This window comes from Siphateles boraxobius, unplaced genomic scaffold, assembly GCF_051911475.1.
Source record: "Siphateles boraxobius isolate OS27281-9 unplaced genomic scaffold, OSU_SipBor_1 2, whole genome shotgun sequence".
Taxonomy (NCBI): Eukaryota; Metazoa; Chordata; class Actinopteri; order Cypriniformes; family Leuciscidae; genus Siphateles; species Siphateles boraxobius.
Window position 1 is genome coordinate 17476021 of NW_027508810.1, and position 24616 is coordinate 17500636.

General features: G+C 39.0%; 1 protein-coding gene across 7 annotated transcripts in view; it reads right to left on the reverse strand.

The window, feature by feature from the left end:
* Positions 1-24616, reverse strand: part of fgf13a (fibroblast growth factor 13a) — a 153476-nt gene that overhangs the window by 110021 nt on the left and 18839 nt on the right. The window lies entirely within an intron of this gene.

Here is a 24616-nt window from a genome sequence, read left to right on the forward strand (position 1 = left end):
GCAACCCTCTCTCTTCACAAAGAAGATAAGTACAGCTTGAAGAGACACACATCTCATCTCATTTCATTTCGGCATTACAATGCAAATAATGCATTGTCATTTTCCTTTCAAACATCAATGTATAAAGTAATTAAATATGCTATTTAACCTAAACACACGCAAATATAACCTGATGTAAAAGTTCAGTATTAGGAATAAATGTACAACAGAACATAAGTCCATAAGTTTTTTGGGTCAAAAGTTAAATTAAATTAAATTAGTTAATTTCACCAATATACCATCAGTAAGAACCACTGATGAAACTGATGAGAAACACTCATTCAAGATGGTCAAAAGAAGCTGAAATCTCCACAAAAGTCCTTATAGAGCACATCTGATGTTTTACTCATACTGTCTATTGATAGCGTGTGTATCTGTGTGGCTGTGTAGTCTTGAGTCAGCACTGATCAATAGCCAAAGGCCAGGAAGACAAGCCCTTAAAAAGAGCGATGGGAGGATGAGAGCTGAGGTTGTGCAGCTTCAGCGAGCACATCACTTCAACAGCAGGCTATAAGGCACCTCAGTTTGTCCCATCATTTCTCAGCTGTCAGACAGCAACAACCCAACCACTGCAGAAAGCAGGAACAGGCGGCAAGGAAAAGCAGCAACCATATCAAAAGCTATCAGCACTCTTTAAAAACCGTGGCCTCCTCATTCCTACCGTAACTCTCATGCCTTGAAGTCTGACCTCTATGCATAGCAACATGCATCTGTTACATTGCTTGAGACCTTTTGACCCTAAAGATCATAGAGATCACAGCTGTTAAGTGCCCAATTTAATGTTCACACTTTAAATCATTTCATACACTGACCTCCCCAACCTAAGGTAGCATAACTTCAACATGGCTTCAGTGTGTAAACTTATACATAACACCTTGTAGTTTCCACATGCATGCAGTCTATGAAAGTTTAGCAGACACAAATGGAATGACAATTACCTCGGCCCTTGATCTTTTTGCTACATTCTGAAGAGAAATGAGAAATGCAAATTGCCTGGCATGGAAAAAGAAAACGTATTGAAATGAAGATGCCAGTGAGTGGTATATATCTGCAGATGATGCACAGCTTTAACAGTTGTCATGCACTGCAGGAAGCTGTGTCTTTGATTTACTGGCAGACATGTAACACACATCCACCATTGCAGATGCATTAAACAAGAACTTCACTTCAGGCAGTTCTCTGCTTTCCTACAAAATGTGAATGTTATGGCTGATATGATGGGCGATATTATAAAGCTAGACTCTTTTCTTCTTATATCTTTCATTTATGTCTAAAATACTAGATAAAGTTGTGTCCGTTCAATTGTGCTCCATCTTGCAAAAAAAATGACATCTATGAAACATTTCAGTCTGGATTCAGGCCCCATCATAGCACAGAAACTGTGCTCATTAAAATGACAAATGACTTAATTCTAGCTTCTGACCAAGGCTGTATCTCAATACTAGTTTTACCTTATTTTAGTGCTGCATTCAACAATATAAATCATAAAATAGCCTACTCTTAGATTGACTACAAGATTACACTGGTATTTAGGGACAGGCATTAAGGTGGTTTAGATTGTACCTATCAGACAGTTACCATTTTGTCTATTTTAAAAGGGGAAATATCTAAGGTAACGTCAGTAAATTATGGAGAGCAGCAAGGACCTGTGTTAGGCCCTTTGCTATTTTTCAATATATAAGCTGCCATTTGGCAATATTATAAGAAAACATGGAATTATTTTCCACTGCTATGCTGATGGTACTCAGTTACATATTTCATCACAACCAGATGAAATCTCTAAATTAATCGAAGGTGAAAGAGTGTGTTAAAGAAATAAAATATTGGATGACCTGTAATTTTCTTCAATTGAATTCGGATAAGACTGAGGTATTACTTATTGGACCAAAAACCTGTAAACAGGCAAACTCTCTTAGAATACGATTTGCATTTAGATGTACTGTTACTTCCTCTTCAGTAAAAGACCTGGGTGTTATTTTAGACAGCAACGTGTCTTTCGAAAATCATATTTGATACGTTATAAAAACAGCCTTCTTCCACCTCAGGAACACCGCTAAGCTACGGAACATGCAACCTGTTTCTGATGCAGAAACGTTAGTTCATGCATTCATGACCTCTAGACTAGACTACTGTAATGCATTACTAGGTGGTTGTCCAGCATTCTCAATAAACAAGCTACAATTGGTACAAAATGCAGCTGCTGGAGTTCTTACAAGGTCAAGAAAATATGATCATATAACACCAATTTTATCATCTCTGTACTGGTTACCTATAAAGTTCTGTATCAATTACAAAAAGTATTGCTACTGACCTATAAGGCCCTAAACGGTTTAGCTCCTGTTTATTTAACCAATCTTCTATCACCCTACAATCCACCATTTAAGTTCACAGAACGTTGCTTCTAGTAGTAGAATATCTAAGTCGACTAAAGGAGGGAGAGCGTTTTTTCATTTGGCTCCTAAACTCTAGAATAGCCTTCCTGATAATGTTCAAGCCTCAGACTCACTCTCCCAGTTTAAATCTAGTTTAAAGACACATCTTTAGCCAAGCATTCACAAAATGCATCTCATAACCTTGTACTCCAGTTATATCAGATCAAATGCACATGATTATCTTTGCTTGAATGTTATGAACAGCAGCTACGCTAATTATTTTCCATTTGCTTTTCTGTTTTATCTCGGGATGCCCATCCTGAGGTAACTAGAGAGTATGTCAGATCCCGTTTGGATCCAGCCTCTTATGAAGAATTCAGATGCCACAACACTTGTGAAGAGACACCGCCAACTCCCGTGAAGACATCAGATGAAGAAAACTCAGAATCAACATGCACCTATGCTAAATTTCTATGCATCCTAAACATTTTATTAACAACATGTAGCCTATTCATTACTTCAATGAGCTCATTGTTTCTGCCTTAAATTAATACATTGTTTAAATTAATACATTGTTAGCTAACTGCGTGATCTGTATATGTAGATTTCTGAAATACATTACTTGGACACGGTCACCTCTGATAACAGATCACTCTAAATTGTAATGTAGACATACATTTTCTGTAAAGCTGCTTTGAAACAATATGTATTGTGAAAAGCGCTATACAAATAAATGTGAATTGAATTGTAGGTAGCATACTGTTCAAAAGTATGGAAACAGTAAGATTAAAAAAAATACTTTTATTTAGCAAAGATTCATTAAACTGATCAAAAGTAACAGTAAGGACATTTATAATGATACAAAATATTTCTATTTCAAATAAATGCTGTTCTTTTGAACTTTCTATTAATCAAAGAATTCAAAAAAATGCATCAGTTTCCACAAAAACATTAAGCAGCACAACTGTTTTCAACACTGATAATAACATGTTTTTTGAGCACCAAATCAGCATATTAGAATGATTTCTGAAGGATCATATGACACTGAAAATTCAGCTTTGCCATCACAGAAATAGATTACATTTAAATATATATTAAAATAGGAAACATTTATTTTCAATTGTAATATTATTTCTCAATATTTTTATTTAAAAAAGCAGCATTGCTTAGAATAAGATACTTTAAAGTAATAATAATAATAATAATACTGACCTCAAACTTTTAAACAGTTTTGTAATTTTGAGACCTGGCAGAGAAAAGATCGTGCTGCATTGGTAGAAGTATGATAAACCTTATTCTAGCTCTGTTCCAAAACCTACATAGGCAGCATCCTAATCATCACTGGAACCTCATAAGTAACCAATTTGGTACACTTTATTTAGGTAGCATGTCACATACTATAAATAACACTGCACATGAGATTCAAATCACATCTGATTACAATACAGTCTGAAGCTGACTCTTTAGCTTCAGACTATGCTTCCATTCAGTCAGAGGACATCAAACATGAGTCGATTTTAGAACATGTTTTCATTTGTCATGCATCTAGCATCTAGTGTTCAGCGTGAGTTGTTTAGTATATGATGCCCAGTTTTTCCTCTGAAATCAATGACAAAGTTGGCAAGTGTATGATGTCTAGTGTTTTAAAATCTGTCCAGATTTCAAGCAGTTTTTGGGTCAGATATGTGTTTCGGACACTTTAAAATGCAGCTTACTGTTTAGCATCTTTCTGAAATAGTATCAGTGCTGGTCACAAAGCTTATCCTCACAGTCCAGCATGACGACAAATGGTGATGATGTAACATGTAGACAGATCGCTTTGAGTTCTTTTAAAAAAAAACATTATTCAAATTTAGCTCTCTGTCAGTTTCCAGATTTAGACTTTAGCTCATAAATAATTCAGCATTAAGATTACAGGTGCGATTAAACAAGCTCATCTGCATTAGTCACAGTCACCTGCGCTGACTGCAAGTGGACCTGATCAGCAGCGCTGTATCACTGACCACTGAATGTCTGTAAGTAAAGATTCGACATAGCTTAATAATTGGTCATTTGCAATGTGCTTCAGCGTAAACTAACATAGCATGTTTTTCAAAAGAAATGTTAAAACAATGCACATACACATACAAGAACTCCACAATACAATACCAGACAATCAAATAATAACTTCAGACATAAGTATATTGGCAAATATGAACATCTAAATGGTTCCAGTATGCTAAGCCCTATCCTCAAGAAAGTATGCTATCGGTTCGATTTGCTATAGTAATATAAATAGTCAAACCCAAGACACACACACACACACACACACACACACACACACACACACACACACACACACACACACACACACACACACACACACACACACACACACACACACACACACACACACACACACACACACACACAATAAAGATATATTTACATCAAGTTCAGAGTCACAAAAAAGGTCAAGCATGTAGAATGAAACGATGCATGTCCATGAATTCTCTACACCAAGGCTGAAATTTCACACTGACACATTGAAGGAAGGTTCTCCACTTAGTGTCTGATAGGTTGGTCAATCTTACAGACTCGTTTGTTGTGTCTTGTAGGGAAGGCTGCACATGCTTTATAAAGGCTCTCTATAATGAAGTTTGTTCCCAATCAAACACTAGTAATCCTGCCAGCTCATCCATTCTTGCCACACCAATTCCTGCCATTACTTCCCTTTTCCCTAGATGGATCTGGTGAAGAACAGCATCTAATTGCTGACTCAAAATGGAGGAGGGGAGTGAGGGTGATGGGGGGGTCAGGAGGGAGGCTATTTCAGAGCCTCATCCCCCTGTGGAGAGAGATACTCGCAGACTCTTTGATATTTTTACAGCAGACATGATGACAACTTTGTAACTGTAATAATCAACTTAGGGCTCCTCAGAGATGAGATGAGAGAGGATGTCAGGGTGGATGTCCTCAAAAGAACTGCAGACACTTTTGTGTACAGCAGACTATTGCATTGTCTCCATGTCAATAAGAGTACATGTGCAGCATGAAGAGGCATTTGAGCTACAAAGGTGAAAATGTGGTGAACAAATGGAGAAATTGGTATAATGACGTATGCAACCACCTCTGCTGCATACTGCACCAAAAGTCTTAAACTTAAACATTAAACACTTAAACACTTTTAGTATTATTTATATCCTATTATAGGATTTCTAAAAAACATAAAAATAAAAATAAAATAAAAAATTATATATATATATATGTTTTTTTTTTATTGATCAATTTTAATTTTAGGCCCCATCCACACTACTGCGTTTTTCGTTTAAAAACGGAGACCTTTTGCTACGTTTGCACCTCCCGTCCACACTAAAACGGGAAAAACGAAGACCCAAAACGGAGAAGTTTAGAAACGCTGCAGCTCCGTTTTTCGTTTTGAATCTCCGGAGGGCGTTTTAGTGTAGACGGGACAAAACGGAGGAGTTTAGAAACGATGACGTAGAAGGTCACGCTCGGCTCTATGATTGGGTGTCATCACCCATGACGTATCCTTCCCTGATTCGTCAGCCACCATCACATGTCCCGTCACCGGAAGAAAACAAACAAAAACATCCTGGACTACGTAGCTGATGTTAGTGAGTGCAACATGGATAACGAATTACAAGCGTTACTGACTTTGATGTCTTTGTTAGCAGCTGTTGTGCAAGCAAATTCTTCATTTTACAATGCTATAACTGCCTACATGCGCCGGAGGCAAACTATTATTCGAGCGATCTATGACAATTCCCGTGTGCAGCGGCGGTCCATGAAAAGAAATCTCTGGTCTTCGACATTTTCTAATCTTTGCAGAGGTAGCTAACGTTACTTGCTTCCTCATCAAATCTGAGGAATAGTCCATCCGTTTCCTGTTTACACCGGCACGCGCATGCACAGTGTTGGAGAATGGTCACGTGATCCGAGTTTTCAGTCGTTTTAATGTGGACGGAGATCAATTCTAATACGCAGCTAAAACGCTGGTGTGGACGGAGATCGTTTTCGTTTTAATTCTCCGTTTTTAAACGAAAACGCAGTAGTGTGGACGGGGCCTTAGTTAAAGTTTTAGTAGTTTTGATGTCTGATTGTAATTTGTATTAGTTTATAAATCTGTTTGGCAACTGTATGAACCCCAGGGCTTTGATTTAGTTTTTGCACTGAAAAAAACACATCTGTGCTCCTAGAAATTGCATTAAGCCAGTCAACCAGAATGAAACTGCTCATACTGCTCATAAAAATGGCTGAAATAGCCAGTCAATAAACTGAGTGCGGGCAGCCCACAGGCGTATCATCTGAGACTAGTAAACCCAATTAACACTTACTCATCAGATGAATCTGAACAAAGAATTAGTTACTCAATATGTTTAAAGCATTTAGTTGATACCCAAAACCAAAACCAATGTGTATGTGAGTGCTTTAGGTTCAAATGTTAGCATTCACAGGACAGAGTTTTTGTCACTTTCTCTCTTTTTTCGATCACCTTGTGAAGGTGACGAGAGCAGATGTTAGCAACGCAATATGCAAATCGGCAATGCTCTCATACTCCATTCCTCCTCCTTCATGGTTCATTCCATCATGGTTCTCTCTCGTTCTCTGTCTGTTTCTGTGAGTAGGTGTGATGTCTGCCACCTCGAGGTTCAGGCCTGCCGCTGTAAATCGTCCCATCAACCGTTTGCTGCCTCATAAACTGACATGACTCTTTAATAGTGACCTTAATGTTACCTCACATCCTCTGCTCAGTAGTCACTGCACCTGATGTACTTTACACTAATATCTGTCCTGACTGGTCTCATAAAACCCGGTCATTGAGAGAAATCAAATATTCCAACACCATTTATCCAACATTAAATGGTACAAATGTGGCCAGCAACCATGTTCTTGTGTGATATCATCAGAAATACATGTTTTTATGTTATGGCTTTTTTACTTTTGGATTACAGGTGTATAGTGCTGTAATTTTTACCTTTTGCGGGGTTTTTTATGCCCCCTATCAGTGGTGGCTTATCAGTAGAGGGCGTCGCCCCCATCAAAATTCCAGAAATATACATGTAAACAAAAATGTTATAAAAAATTAAAATTAAAAATTAAATAAAAAAACAGTTTTGCTTTAATCGGTTAATCAGCTATTTTCTATGTTTTTCAATATGTTTCATGCGGTTTCATGGGCGCCGGACAAATGGATGTCTATATGAGTCCTTAAATTTTCGGGCAGCATGTGACCTGAAGCTGGTCTCTAATTGGTTTCTTAAAGATTCTCCTCTGGACGCAGGTCGCTGCATCCCTGGCGAATCAGAATTGGATACATGTTATTTTATCCAATCTGATTGGTTCTCGTCACCTGTCATTCAAATTTACGCTCTTGGCCACTACTGCGAGTGCGCAGGCGACTCCGCCAAAACCTTGCTAGGCGGATCACTTTCGTAGAGATAAGTTAAACCAAATTCTTCCATTGATTTGCAAAAAAACCCTTTCAGAAGGCGGTCGCTGGTAGAAAAAAAAGGATAAAGGATCTCGGTCTTATGAACAATTCATCAGTTTGTTTATTCAAATACAAAAAAAAAATGTGTTCCTCTGTAGCATTTAATCAACATTGCTGCTTTTCCACAAATCAAAAATCTTTAACTCTGAAAAACGTCACAATACAGAATTAAAATTACATTTCACAACGTCACAATACAGAATTAAAATGGGACTTGAATGGAATACAGAAAAATGAGTGCTTTAGTTTTTGTTATGGCATTTTAAAGATTTAGTAAATGGTTTTGAAGTGTGCATGTGTGCCTGGCAGCTGGGTATAAAGGGTTATCTGAAAAGACACTCATCAGGACAGGGCTGGGAGCTGAACCACTTTTTTACAAAACCCTAACAGCAGATGCAAGGACTGCAGCTTGCGCTCATATCTCCCCCTCCTTCTGTGTTTTGCACACGTGCACAACAATGATTACGAGTCCACAAATCACAATGAGAACAGCTCCCACATATGTTCAGCCACATTCACACAGGCAGTTGTATTTTAAGAGGCCATTCACACAGAATGAGTTACTTCCACTGTGCTACTTTTGCACTGTTTTTTAATGTAAACAGGCGCTAGATGGACATTTTTAAGCTTGCATTCTAAAAACGTGGCATTCAAGTTAAAAGTAGTTCAACTTTTTTTAAAACGCGTTTATAGACTTTGCGTGTTTTTTTTCGTTCCACTGACCTGTGTCTCGCGTTTCGTGTGAACCAGCACTAACACTACATCCACCAAACCAGCATTTTCCATTAAAAGACCAGACTGACACTGACATCAAAGTAAAGAGAAACAGAAATTGTAGGGAAAAGAATGAAAGATTTGTGGATAGACTTTCAGTATTTGTTGATGAAGTGTCAGAGGCAGCAAAAGAACTAGAAAAACTCGAAGTCAGCTGAATCTAGTTGTCTTGAGAAATGCTGAGGAGGAGTAGCAGAAGAGGCTTATGGTCAACTCTTGAGGAAATGTCTTCACTAAGCTCTCCCAGTTTTGACACGACTCCCTCAATATAATCCATCAGAAGCATTCTCATAAAAGCCTCCATTACAGTCACAAGACAGCTCTGTTCATTTATGAAAATTACACTGCCATGAAATGTAAGCTTTAAAACGAATAGCCAGAATTTTACTACTCATTTAAAGGGATAGTTTGCCCATTTTAATTCAAAATTAAAATGCTGTCATCATTTACTCCCCTCATATAGTTCTGAACCTGTACAAAGGTGCATGCCAACCGCAATTACAAGATTTCTGTCATTTCAAAAGATGTGCTAGTTGTGCTTTTCCATGCAATTACAATGAATAGAGTCTGAAGCTTTCAACTCAAGCTTCAAAAAAGCCACATAAACACCATGAATGTATCATAGCAAATACAACTCATGTGACAGACTGAAATTTAAGTCCCTATATCTTAAAACCCTTCCAAAATCTTGAAATCTGCTCATGAAAAATGTCTAATTTGCAAACAAATGGACCTCTTTTAAAGTGCTTTGCATCATTTATGAAGATTGAAAGCTTCATAGCGGACGCTACCGTTGTTGTGCAACGTCGCAACAATTTGAGGCTGTCTACGCTGGGCACGACAAGGTGACCATTGCAAAGCTATCTCAGAAGCACAGAAATAGAACGGACATCAGTTTGTTTGATTTTTCGATTTGCCACATCCAAAGTAGACACCATCACTGATTATAATGGGTTCTACAGTCTTTTGTCGCGTTGCGGCACTCAATGCTTGTGTATACACTCTTTGTCCCCCCAAAAAAGCGCAGGTACATCCTTCAGAATTTCTCCTTTTGAAGAATGAATCTCACTGAAGAATGAAAGCCATACAGATTTGGAAAAACAAAGATGAGGACGAATAGCCTATTCAATGCTAGATGGACACTGGACATGATGCTCAAATTTTCAAACTGTCCAGCGATGTGCTTGGTGCTCCCCTGCTCAGAGACCCATGCACTGTGAATCGTACAGTCATTACACTATACTCATTCATACAAACATTCCTCCCCCACAACACTTTAACCCTGCTGCTAGAGCTAAGCCTCCTTCACAAAGAGATCAAAGATCCACCGTACACAAGGTGAACTCAGCCGGACCGCTTGTGTTAAAGTCCCATCTCTAATGATCTTCCAGTGAAGCAGTGTGAAGGCGCAACAGGTCATTAGCATGTAGAAGTGGGTGGAGATAATGAGTTGCAAAAGACAAACAACTTAATTCGCTTTAGCAGCCTTTAACGCCATCTCTGAATAGTGTAGAAATGCTTCTTAATATATAATAACAGCAATCCTGTAATTACGGCCAGCTCAAATTTCAGCACTCACTTATTCTTTAGGGACAAAAAATTAAACTCAGTCGTATTAAAGATCGAGTGGCTACAAATGGTTAAAAAACTTGTGGTCACTACTGTTAAGCCATCATGAGATAGATTATCAGGACTATCTAAAGGGCCACCAGGCATTTAAACAGTGTGTGCAAATTACTAGATGGATAAATGGAAGGAAATCTAGAACTGTTTATGGTAACAAGCATTTCATGCATTATAGTAAGAAAAGGTGTTAAAAGAAGAAATCTATTAAAGGAAAAGCCAAAGAAAGTCACTACCAAAGAGGTAATGCTCAGAGGTTTCTCTTTCATATTTCCTAGTTTATTTAGTTAAATTGTCATTTGAGTTTCAACTTTGTCTCAGATGTCCGTCCAAAAAATTCATTGAGAAACAAATTAGACCATTCAAATGGTGTTGTTGTTGACATACAGTAAAACCACAAACACTGGTAAGATGATTTTTAAAAGTAAAATAATATTTTTATTCTAAATGGATGCATTAAATTAATCAAAAGTGATAGTAAAGATGTGTAGTATAATGGTACAAAAATATCATATTAATTCTGTTGTTTATGAACTTTCTAATCAAAGGAACCCTGAAAATTTTAAGCAGCACAACTGTTGTCAACATTGATAAGAAATGTTTCTTGAGCAGCAAATCGACATATTAGAATGATTTCAGGAAGGATCATGTGACACATTTTTAATTGTAATAATATTTCACAATATTACTGTTTTTACTGTATTGTCATCAAATATATGCATGCAAGAGTTTGAGGTTAATAAATAGAATGTGCAACGACATACACAGACAAAAACAAGCTTAGATCGGATGTTGTTGCTGTGAAGGAAGTTGAGAGAGAAGCAAAGAGAGACACATCCACGCCACATGCAGTCTGAACTGCTGTCACGTCCCATGTTTACAGGCACGCATACAGGAGGAGCAAGATGTTGTGAAACAGAAACATGAAGATGTGAGCTGCATGCTATCACTCGTTTCACCCTCTCTCACACGTGGCGCGGTGCGGTGCTCTCAGAGCCTGACGTTTCATTGACTGCAGTGAGCAGCCAGCGTGTGTGGAAAGTCATCAGTTTCTCCGTAGGCTGGAAATAACCTTTCCTGCACATTTGTGTACCCCACCTCAGCCTCTGAATAAATCATAAGTCCCTTGTCTCAGCATAAGTGATCCTGTATTGCTTCACTACATCTACATGTCAAACGTTGACGTTCAAGAGAATCTTAGGTCCTGTTCTCAAGCTCAGCAGAAAGCTCAACATAATTATGTGGAGAACGTGCTAGAATAGCATCATGTCAGGGCGATTAGTGTAGCGTCCGGTGCGCGGATATAGGTCTGGTCACCTGGCGCCGGTGTGTAGGCAGCGTAGTAAGCCAGAGGCTAAAGAAGAGCTTGAAACTGTAATAAATATAGGAGAGGGCTGTCGGGGGCCAAAGAGTGTTACTCTTTCTGTGTGCCAGGACAGGATGAGAACATAGAGATAGGGTACAGGAGAGCAGCAGGACAGGATGGCAGAAGGGCCATCTGTCCCTTGAGCAAAGCAAACACCGCTATGAGCTACATGCGCCATGATCAGACTCTTAAACCAGATTTAGAGCTCTTCTGTTGAGCTGGTTCAGTAACGACACAGCAGAATGGTGCAATATAGCAATGTCACTATTTCTGCAATCACAGATGCTGTTTTCAGCATTCCTTAATTAAGCAATATTTGTGTTCATGCGACGAACAACCGTATAAGTCCAAAAAAACAAAAATTGAGATAACCATGTGACTTGAATGTATGTGTGCCACTTTGTATACAGAATCACTTTGGGGGTGTGTTCGCGCGACCAAAACTCTGTATTTTAAATTTTAAAATAGTCTCCCGCGGAAAAACCGTTTATGTCCACTAACTAAAAATGGAGACGCCGGGTGCTTTCATGTCCGCTGCGGACATTAAAAGGCAAAACCTCGGCAAAAAAAGGAGAGCGAACATGAATGAATGGAAGGACAGAGCAAGGAAGTCTTTGAGGGATGCTGGGAAACCATATGTGAACCGGAGAGGAGAGCAAAAACGAGGAAAAAGTCCACCGAAAGAGGTGAGTGAAAGAACCGTATACAAAGTATCTACTTAACGTTAGCTGTTACAGTCAGAGGGGCGGGTAGGCTACTGGGGGTCGTCTACTAGAGTTCATTCAAATAGCTCACTCTGTTTAACGGATCAATTCATGAATGGGTCGAAATGAATGCTGTAGGCTACTCCTTATAACCACTGATAAATTAATCGAAACATTGCAGCTGCGTTTGATGTCTCGCTAGCCAGTTACTTTGTAACGTAGGTTACAGTCAGGGGGCATATTGCTGGGCCTCTACCGTTACTAATGTTCATACAGCTCGGACTGTTTAGCGAATCATGTCATGAATGGCTCGAAATGAAAGCTGAGAAAATTAGACTTTGCTTTATGTCTTCACTGAAATTGGTAAAAATATATATATATAACCTATATATATATAAAAAAGTTATTGACGTGTTTAAAATATTTAGATATATTTTTTGGATCCCCTGTTACCATTTAATGCAACACTTTGTTTTGTAATATTGCATGCTATGTTTGTTTGTTACTCATTATTTAATAAATAAAATAAATAAATAAATAACTAAAAGTTAATAATAAAAAAAATGCATTGATTGTGTAAGCTGTTATATATTCTAGCTAGTAACCTTAATAGCTGTTAATAGCCCTAGTGTTCTATAGCTAAACAAAAAACAACCGCTAATGTGACTTTGTTTTGGTTAACAAAGTTTGTTTTGGTCTCCAGTCATAAACTCCAAAAAGAGATCTACCAACACTGTCCTTCTAAATACAGAGCACTGGCATAAACAACACGTTTTGCAGCATTCGGTGCCAAATTATTGTCTTTATATAGCATGTGCTGGATCTTTTAACAAGAACACAACATGGCATACAAGAGGAAAAAACTGCAAGGCTGCATTATTACTAAAAGAGGTGCTAATGGAGATAAAACAAGGAGGCATGAAAGGGAATTGGACATTCTTGTTTTGGATTAAAGCTGCACTGTTTCATTGCATATCACATTATGTACACATTTGCATCAATGCCTCCAACTTGGCAAAATGTAGGCATCTGTGGTAGGACGATCTAAAGCAGAGATGCGCAAAGCAGGTTTTCTTGCCTGTGGACTCACCAGGAATCATTCCACACTCTCTAGGATTAGGAGAAAGGAATGAGAATAAAGAGGGACAGAGATACTGAACATAGCAAAGACTCAATTATGTGGATGCCTGGAATGATAAAACATTGCTATGTGAGGCTTCATTTCTGTCTCTGGTACTCAGTGATAAGTGAACCCAATGATTATTTTCACTAAACATCTTTACACACACTCCTAACTAAAAGACTTGTTCACCCTGCCTCATTGAACACCAACAAATTTAACTGTCTGTTGTGTTTTGTTGGATCAGTGTGGTAACACTGTTGTTTTGAGCCAGTCACTTGAGCCATGAATGCCATGTGACTAATCATTTTGGAGCTGCAAGAAAATGGTCATGGTTGGCTACTTAACCGATAACAGCACAAGAACATGAACAGTCCCAAACCTTTCACTATAGCGACTATCCTGATCTGTGACGGCAAAGGCAAGGAAAAATAAAAATCCATTTCATACTTCTAAGAGCCTCTGAAAAAGATGAAAAATATCTACTATGAATTGCAAATATTTAATCATGTTAACAAAATCTAATCTGATACATTGCTTGCCATCATCAAAAAATATACAGTAAACTGCCATAGTTTGTAACGACCAGGCACCAAACCTTGATCCCTTGGTTGGGACCGGGAACCAGCCTTAAAGGGTTAGTTCACCCAAAAATGAAAATTCTGTCAGTAATAACTCACCCTCATGTTGTTCCAACCCCGTAAGACCTTCGTTTATCTTCGGAAAACGGATTAAGATATTTTTGATGAAATCTGAGCGCTGGATCACTCCTCCATAGGCTTCTTCAGGGATTGAAACTTGCCGGCCTTGAAAAGTTATTAAAGACATTGTTAAAATAATCCAAGTGACTACAGTGGCTCAATCTTAAGTTTATCAAACGGCGAGAATAATTTTTGCGCGCAAAAAATCCCAAAAATAACGACTTTATTTCAACTATTCATTTCCTTCTCTGCAGGCCTCGAGTCAGTTCACTAGTGTAATAGCGTAAGCTTCTGTTTTTGTACGTCACACGCATCACACACATGACCAGCGTCGGCCAATAGTGAGCCTACGTGTGACGGGAGGCCCACAGAGAAGGAAATGAATAGTCGAAATAAAGTTGTTATTTTTGTTTGTTTTTGCGCACAAAAAGTATTCTCGTCGCTTGATAAACTTAAGATTGAGCCACTGTAGTAACTTGGACTATTTAAACGATCCCTTTAATAACTTTTCGGGGCTGGCAAGTTTCAATCCCTGAAGAAGCCTATGGAGGAGTATGGAGGAGTGATCCAGCTCTCAGTTTTAATCAAAAATATCTTAATTCGTGTTCCGAAGATGAACGAAGGTCTTACGGGGTTGGAACAACATGAGGGTGAGTAATTACTGACAGAATTTTCATTTTTGGGTGAACTATCCCTTTAAAGGGACAGTCAACCTAAAAATGAAGTTCTGTCATTATTTAATCAGCCTCATGTCGTTCCGAATTCGCACTTTCTCCTGTGGAACACAAAAGAGGATATTTTGAAAAACGTAATAGTGAAAGTCTGTGGTGTCCAATGAAGTTTTGGAACCCACTGACTTTCATTGTATTTACAAAAAAGTTTAAACATTAAGAGGTTGAGTAAATGATGACAGAATCATTAAAATGTTTTATTTTTGATTGAACTATCCCTTTAATAGAGAAGGACAGACAAGGCACACTGCTAGAATTCTGCCAGACACTGCTTTTAGACATCTGCGACATTAAGCTGAGAGTCCAGAAGGATGGAGGTAATGGATTATATGAAATACATAAACAAAGACATGCTCAGTTTGCTGAAGAAAACGCAGTTTTGTTTGCTGACAAAACTGCAGACACATCCTCTCACACTACTAGGGCAGTCAGCAACATGCTAATGCATTGAAGTGCTTTCATTTTGTCAGGAACATCTGAACTAGACTTTCCGACTCTCAGTGGTATCCGTCCATCCAATTTCCACATACATTAAGTAATGCATAGTGCACATTACAAGACTAAAGCTCACCAGCCTTTGCATATTTAAAGACACAGTTTCATGTTTTGTCATGTCTGGGTGCACATCTAACTGCAAAACATACTGTATCCATCAATTACATGACAAGATCATCAAAAAACAAGACAACACATTTACTTAAAGAGCAAAATAACTTAAGTTTTTAGAAGTAAAAACTATGAATTGACATCATTTAAGGTGAAAAACAACAAAAGTCCTTGCGTGGACTTTATTTTTGACATGTTTTTTTTATATTCTTTTCTCATTTTTGTTATCAGTCATGTAAATAAGTGTTTTGTTACATTTTCTGTTATTTAGTGTCATTTTAGTGTCGTGATGATGAAGTGACAAAACGATGGCGAAGAATTTGGTGTCAAAGGGAAAAGTAAAAGTTGGTCCAACAGATTCTGAGCATCATTGACAAATATCTCAAATATAAAAAGTGCGGTCAATAGCAGATGCTCCCTCTACACAGTAAGAGTATGTGTAATCGTGTGTGTAAAGTACTATATGTGTAATGTGTAAAAGTCGAAAGTGAAAACGAAAAGCAAGCGTGTATTCAAAAGTGATTTCAATACCTTGCATATTGATAAAGGCACCTGGTGTTGTGAAATGTATTATCCGGTGGGGTGGGAAAATTTCCTCACTGACATCCCTAGAGGTTATCAGTACATTTTAAGGTGAAAAGCAGATTTTGGTAGGTCAAGTAGATTTGTATATTTACATTATATCACTTGATGAAATTTACAGTTATAATTTGAAAAATATAGAGGCAACAATACGCCACTCCGTAATACCGAAACATTGACAACAATTTATTCTGTAAATTTCTGGCAACCACAGCTGCCTTTTTTATCCATAAATTTAACAGTATTTTTAACAGTGTAGAAGAGCTTTGACGGTCAGTAAATACTCAGAGACAGAGACTGAAGCAACGGATTTCATTAAGTCCATTTGCTTGTAATGAAGTGCAGCATTTGAAAGGCTGAGAGGCTTGTGCTATAAGCACACAGTACAAGACTGACGATTGTTGCTCTTTGATGTTTTGAGTCTGTGAAGAAGTCTGTGACAAGAAGACCCAAAATTTTGCCAACTTGCAGCCATTGCAGATGCTCTTCTAATGTGCACACTTGTCAAACACACTGAGGCTAGTTGCAGGCTCTATGGCCGTTTCCACTCAGGTTTACTATGACTAGGGGTGTGAACCTACACTGGTCTGACGGTTCGGTTCGATTACGATTATGATGTCATCGATTCAGTTCAATTCGATATCTCGATGCATTAGCACTCCATCCTCAATTTTCAATTTTACTTAAAAAGTGATTCTGTCAAATCAATTTTGTTTTAAAGAAATGTTCATTTAAAAGCAGCGCTCATTCATCAGTGTATAATGTTACCCTGGTGATGCGCGCATCAACCGTCGCCGAGTCCGCTGTTGAAGGTGCACGACCGTCCATTTATAATCCCGCTTAACAACACAGAATAATTGTAATTTACCCATCGGGTGCGGATACTTCAATCAGAGAAAATTATTGGGGTGGGTGGATGATTTGTTTTTGGCAGCAGATTCGGGTGACGTTGGAGCTCATTCGCTTACTCTAAAGCAGTCAGATTTGGCCAGGCGTTAACAGCTCGGGGTGAAAACGGCTAACGTGGTTTATCAAGTTAGTGGTATTACCTCCTGCATATTCTATTTGTGCATGACATGAGCGCACACAGCGCGTGTCTTCTCCAGGTCTTGCTTACCAGGTTGTTCATAAAAGCCGAAATGTGCCATTGTATGCTACCGCGACAAAGCACATACGCGATAAATGACGTCAGAAAAGCGTGAGTACATTATAATCGGTTATGGTCTATTACTGAACCGATACCGAATCGTCCTCGTCTGCATCGCGATGCATCGTAGAAACGATTAATTTCAACACCCTTAACTATGACTGGATTACTTTTCTCGTTTCAAGCATAAAATGTATTAAATTGGATTAAATGCTTAAAATAAGACTTACAATATCCATGCATTTTACATTACTACAGTAAAATGACATACGTTGCATCTGAAAGCTTACGCCCCTTTCACACATACGCCGTGTGCAGTGCATATGCTGTGCGTGTTGCGGTGCGTATACGGTACAGGAGCAGCACGCGCTATAGTGCTTTCACATATGCTGTGTTTTGCAGTGCGCTACTGATCCGCAGTTTCTGTGTGCCACAAAATCAAAAATGGCTAAGTAATTTTGATTTTAAATCCAAAAATTAACTTTGACATTGTTTAAGACATTGAAACAGTATGAAAATTAATTTCAATCATTGTAATTCTTTGTTTTACATGTCAAATTTACATTGTTCCCCCCAACCCAAAATATATAATGTATTTTTTGAGGGGGGAAAAATCGTATATATGATGATATTTTGCAACTTTTGGGACTATAATCATACTTTTTTGTTTTTCTTGACCATGTAATTTAGTAACTCTAGAACACATTCACTGTAATTATGCGTATATGATAAAATTAATACAGTTTCTTGTCAATCTATGTCTATATTAATGTGAACAATGCGCTGCAACTTTAATTCAGTGCGGTGCAGCAGAGCAAAAATAGACTCGGTGCGGAAACAAATCGCTGCACTGCTGTATATCCACCGCACCTGGAGCGGATCGCCGGACCGCACCCGCGTGCAGTGTGAAAGCTCTAACCTGTAAAAAAATATGCACCCCATACGCACTGCAAATGGAGTAGGTGTGAAAAGGGCGTTAGGCAGTGGACTTGTTGCATCCATGCCTTATCAGGCAGTGACTTTGCAGCGTTTGTATTTGAAGGCACCTCCCAAAACATATTTCAGGCAGACTTCTAAGGGGAGCATAAATGTTTAATGATCTACAACAATATAGAGAGATCTTTGGTGATAACCAAGCAATATTTAATTACTACAATACTAATTTAACTACAAATTACTACAAAAGTTGGTAGCATATATTTACATAGTACATTTATACACAAACTGAACACCAAACAACTTTCCGGCGCCATTTTTATTTTTAGCTCGATGTCACGGAATTGAGCACATGGGATTGTGGGATATCACAGGCAGCGAAGGATACATCTATGCTGCCTTCAAAAATCAATCAGATGAAGGTTTTTCAGTAGGATGTGACACGATCATTGGAATCGGACGTGTTGCCTTCCTACCTCACTATGCTGTCTGTTTCTGTTCAATTTATAGTGATTCATTCAAATCTACATGCACACTACTGATTGCATGCAGTTGATTGGTGCAGTTGAGGTGTAGTAATGAGACTGTTAAAGCTGACAGACATTCAGCACTGCTCAGTGAATTGACAGACGTAAACTACTGTACATCATCCCATGAAGCTTTAATCCATGAAAACATCTCTATTGCTAAAACTGATGCCCGACTTAGAAGCAAAGGGTAAAAAAAGTCACTAATATAGGATACTTTTTTTAAGCTTCTTTAAAATCATGGCCAAAATGAGGTATGCTTTTATATTCTGTGAGAAACCAAAAGATTAGAAGCAATATTTGATGCTGGGCTGACAAAAGGAATAACCAACAATGGTAGGTAAACTTCACCCAAAGCTAATGTACGGCATCAGAAGACTTGGAATGTAGCATCAATATAGACAGATCCCATTTCCATTAACTTTTTCATTGTTCTGGAAATAGCATCAAAGACATTCTTCAAAACATACGGGGGTGAATACATTTAAAAATATGTTTATTTTTTGTGTGAACTACTGCTTTAGACATCAATCCTTTTCTCTCCTCATGTTACAGCGCAAGACAGTTGAGAGAGTCTGTGACTGTTTGCTCACTACTTATTTCTGATTTGTTGTATTGGCTGTCTTCTAATGTAAATTATTCTTTCTCGTGTGTGTATGCTCCTCCTAACGTTAAAGCGCATACACACCTCATAATCGTCACTCCAGAGTGTGTGAAATTGTGTGCTTCAGAGAACAAGAGCGGAGCTATTTTTAGCAGCTGTCATCCTCACAATGTTTTATTTCCATTCTTCTTCATGAGTCTGTCATAGATAAGAATGAGCTTGGAGACACACAAGTGGATGTCAGTGTACACTCAACACTTTTGGTATGTTTATTCAAAAACCTTAGTATCTACGACATTTTTCAGATATTTGGGAAACGATGTAAACAGCAACCCCCGAGCACTTGAGAGCTCATCACTCATCTAAATGTCATTACAGCACAATAACAAGGTAGATGGAGATTCATTGCATTCTCTTCAAATTTGGTGGACTCTAAATCACTCTGAGAAGAACTGAATGCACTTGGGTGAAATTCCCTGGTTTAACCTGAAATAAACTGCTGGAAAGAACTGATATGAGTCCAATGAAAATTAAAAAAGTGCTGACATGGCAATCAAGCCAAAGAAGGTTCCCTGGAAATAAATAATATTCATCTGATTTCCAGCCATGTGCCTGCTGAGGAATCCACCACTCTACAGGAAGAACTCTGTTTCAGCATCTGAATGTAACAACTATGTTGACCACGTGACCCTAGAGATCAATGTGGTCAATAGTGTTAAAATTAGAGATGCAAAGAGCACAGCACATGCATTAATCATGTGACACATGAATCTCAACCTTAGACGACAAAACCCAGACTGTTTACAGACCATCTTCTGCATATTGCAAACAAAAAAGGCCAAAACTGAATGAAATTGCCAGTTCCAATCTAAATGCTAGGATTACATGCAACTGCTAAGTTTTTAGCAGATTTTTGCAAATTGCATCACACTTTATACCAATATTTATAACTCTGCAGGTGACCAACTACTTGAAGCTACTGCTTTAAGACTACAAGTTAGAAATTCAGCCAGGAAATGCCAAGCATTTACCTCCACAAAAGTTCATTATTACAGTCTTGAAGAGTTGCTGGAATTGGTGCCAGACACTAATAGTGCAAATATAGGTAATATTTGCTCTGGCCAGAATGGTGTCAAACTGTGGACAAATATACCCCTTTTCCACCAAAAAAGAACTGGTTCGGAACTGGTGCTGGTTCAAAGTTAGTTCGGAGTTGGTTCAACTTGCGAACCTTCTCAGAACCGGTTTGTTTTCCCACTGACTAGAGCGCCCAGCGAACGACGTCGTTACGTCACTGTGTACGTCGCCATACAGAAACGCTAGCAAGTACATTATTTTGGGATTATCTCTAACTTGTGTACCATGAAGGCTTTAAAAACAATTGAAATAAGTAAGTCTTTTAATCTTTTCCTTTGATATGTAATCATTTCTGATTAGTTATGTACCTCTGTCTTGTGTCTTTTTTCTTTCCGTTTATTTGTTCTATGTTTTGACTGTTTTCTTCTTTGCTTACATAATGTTTTCAATAAAAAAATAAAATTTAAAAAAAGCTAGAAACGCTTGCGCCAACTTCAAGCATAATAATTACAATGGTGGACTACATCGTGTTTCTGCAAATGTTTCTCCTGGCTTTGCGGTCATAAAATATGTTTAGGACACATCTAAACCCGCCCCCAGCCCCCGACGTAAGCATGACACGGTGGTAAAAGAACGGTTCTCTGGTTCTAGTCCAGCAAAGAGTTGGTGCCGCTTTGGAACCAGTTTTCCTGGCCGAGAACCGGTTCTTTGGCTGTCGAAACACAAAGAACCGGTTCGCGAGTAGGCACCGGCTCCGAACCGGCTCTCAAAATGCTTTGGTGGAAAAGGGGTGATAGAGTCTTTATAAAGGCACTCAGGCCTCTCTAATCCAGTGGTGGCGTTCACAAAAACCTAAGTTAGGCATGATTCCTTCTGGTCATACAACAATGACATTCCAAAGTAATCATAATATATCTAAACAAAATGTGGACAAAAATCCACCATAATAAAATAATGTTTTTTCCACAGACATGCACAGACTTGCACAGACTTATGCATTTTTAATCATGTTAAAATGGTGTAACATTTAGGAATGTTATAAAAGTTCTTATTCATTTCGTTGTGAATGCAGTGTGCTTGTAGAGAGAGCCCGCCCAAACGCTCTTCTGATTGGCTGTGATTTTTGATTGTTGCGTCTTGGCTTGAGACTGGTTTATACAGATAAATTGCTTGCCGTTGGCAATCTTATCGCATCGTTTCTGGTTAGGACACACTGTTATGCTGTTTAAATTTGCTGCAATTAGCTGCAATTTCTGCCAAAGGCCAACTCAAGCAACAGACAACCATCATGAGCTGTCATTCACCCTGTTTTGTCTGAATGCCAGGGTATGGCAACTGCCATACATATACGAGGCCCCTGCTCTAATACTAAACAATTTGTAAAAAGAGGCACTTGGAGATTCAAAAAGCTCTTGTAATGAAAATATGGCTGGATGTCAATCAATTGTGCATTAGTAAAATGTGCCTTATTTTGTGCCTGAGAGGCTGTCAATGCCCTAAACCAAGTCATTTTCAGGCTCAAAGAGGTACACCCTGCATATATCACAGATAACCTCCAGCTATTTTTCTCCCTCCACTGACCCATAATGCACTTTTCAAGGGGCGGTCTGTATCGTCTCAAGCCCTGTTAGGTTTATTACCTCCCTGTTGTAATTTGGACAGCTTTAATTTGATCATGATCAGACCATTGACTAATCCTCAGCATGTGACACATATGCACACACGCACACATTCATAATCACAGCTATTTGCTTAACACTAGAACTACCAAGGCGGTCATTTTGACCGTTTTTGAATTGTAGAGTGTAATAACTTTGTTAAAATAAAATCCATGTGGCTGTATGATTCTGACTTTTCATAAATATGTGTATATTTTATTCTGACACTGTTATTTTATTAAAATCAGAAAACACAAAACAGTTCTGAGTATTTCTACCTAGAATGGCCATGGCGGTAATTTTGACCGCACGCATTAGATATCATAAAACGTCCGCTATATTTCCCGCCTCTGTAATCAGTGTCCCCGTTGCATAGCAACGATTTGTCTTTTTTGTTCACGCTATTCCGACGCTAATAAATATTATACATTTGAGCTAACAAAATGTCATCAAAAAGAACAATGTCAGCCACAGAGATTTTAGCCATGCTTAGAATGCTTGACGATGAGGAGTCTGATGGAGGAGCAGATACGGATAGGGACAGCGATGTCTCTTGGTCCCTGGACAGTTCATCCAGCGCTGAGAGTGATTCAGATAATGAATTCATTCCCCGTCGAAAAAAGAGCCGGCTGGACATCTCCGATCCTGGAACTGACCTTGTTCCATCGGATAATATTCCAGGTATATTTCTCTTCGTTATCTTTTTATACTTTGCGAGGCAGACTAGCTCAATAATCGTTGTAACGTAACTTCAAAGTAAAGTTATCCATCTCTAACTACCTAATGTAGGCTATAACTTTACAGATCGGATCGGTTATCATATTAATTTTCCCCTCACACACCCACCACTGTTACCAACGCAAACACGCAACTTTCGTCCACCGATCCATTCATTCACATTTTTACATCAGGTACACACCTCCACACACACCTTTTCATTATTATTATTCTATTGCTATTATTATTATTAGATTATGATTTCATGAACTAAAAAATAATTAGTCTGTTCTGTTCTCTTTTTTTTTTTTGCAATAGTGTAAAATCCTGATCCATCAAATGTGCCTTCTGTGCCAAGACAACGCAGTCCGCCACGAGATGACGAGCCTGGCCCAATAAACCCACTTTCAGCCGAAAGGCGTGAAACTGCGAAAGACGGCACAGTGTGGACCTATGTAAAGTTGGGTGAAGACAGAGGAAGGCGACAATGCCAAAATGTAATAACAGAAGCGGCAGGCCCCACAGCGCACGCCAAGCGCAATATTGAAGATGCCCTTACAGCCTTTTTGTGTTTGGTGGATGATGGCATGCTGAAACACATCAGTGACTGCACTGTGGCTGAGGCCCATCGAGTCAAGGAGGACAACCTATGGGACATGACAGTTGAAGAGCTAAAAGCCTTCATTAGTTTAATTTACATTCGTGGTGCGCAAGGTGGAAAAGGGATGGATTTGGTGACCTTTTGGTCAGCCGAGTGGGGCTGCGCTTTTTTCAAGGAGACCATGTCCCGAAACAGGTTTCAGGAAATAATGCGATTCCTTCGTTTCGACAGAAGGGAAACCCGACGCACACACCTGCGAGACAACAAGTTTGCCCTTATGAGTGATGTTTGGGATAAATTTGTCCAAAATTGCATCGCCTGCTACAAGCCTGATGCTGACATTACTGTGGATGAGCAGCTATTCCCTACAAAATCAAGGTGCAGTTTCATACAGTACATTGCAAACAAACCGGAAAAATTTGGAATCAAATTCTGGCTTGCTGCGGATGTCGACACCAAATATATGGTAAACAGTGCGCCTTATCTGGGCAAAGACGAGACGAGGAGGCCAGGTCAACGACTTGCAGACAGTGTGCTGCCGAAAATGGTCGAGCCATACCTGGGGAAGGGAAGAAACGTCACCACCGACAATTTTTTTACTTCTTTTGAATTGGCAAAGGCACTTCAGGCCAAGAAAACCAGCTTGGTTGACACGGTAAACAAGAGCAGACGAGAGCTCCCCCCGTGCATAAAGGCGCAAATGCCGCTGTTCAGCACAGAGTTGCTGAAAAGTGGCGATGCAACACTGACCGTGTATCAGAAAAAAAAAAAAAAATGTCTGAATCCTGAGCACTGTCCACACAGCTGTTGGCATCACAAGTGGCCAGAAAAGAAAGCCAGAGAAGGTAACATACTACAACAAGACCAAGGTAGTAGAAGACGTTCTAGATCAAATGGCTAGAAAATATTCATCAAAAGCACCCTCACGTAGATGGCCAGTAGCTGTTTTCTATAGCATCCTCGACCTGGCTGTAATCAACGCACACATATTGTTCAAGAAGTGCACAAATGAGCAAGTTTCACGGAGGGACTTCATCATGCGACTGGCGAGCGAACTTCGCTCCGACCACATGGGATCAAAAACCTCACATCTGGTGGTGCGAGAGCCAGGACCCGGGCAGGAGCAGCAGCAGATGGAGAAAAGGCGGCAGTGCCAAGTAAGGAGGAACTGCAAACAAAATAAAACCAAAGAGACATGTGCCAAATGTCGTAAAGTGGTGTGTGGGAGCTGCACACG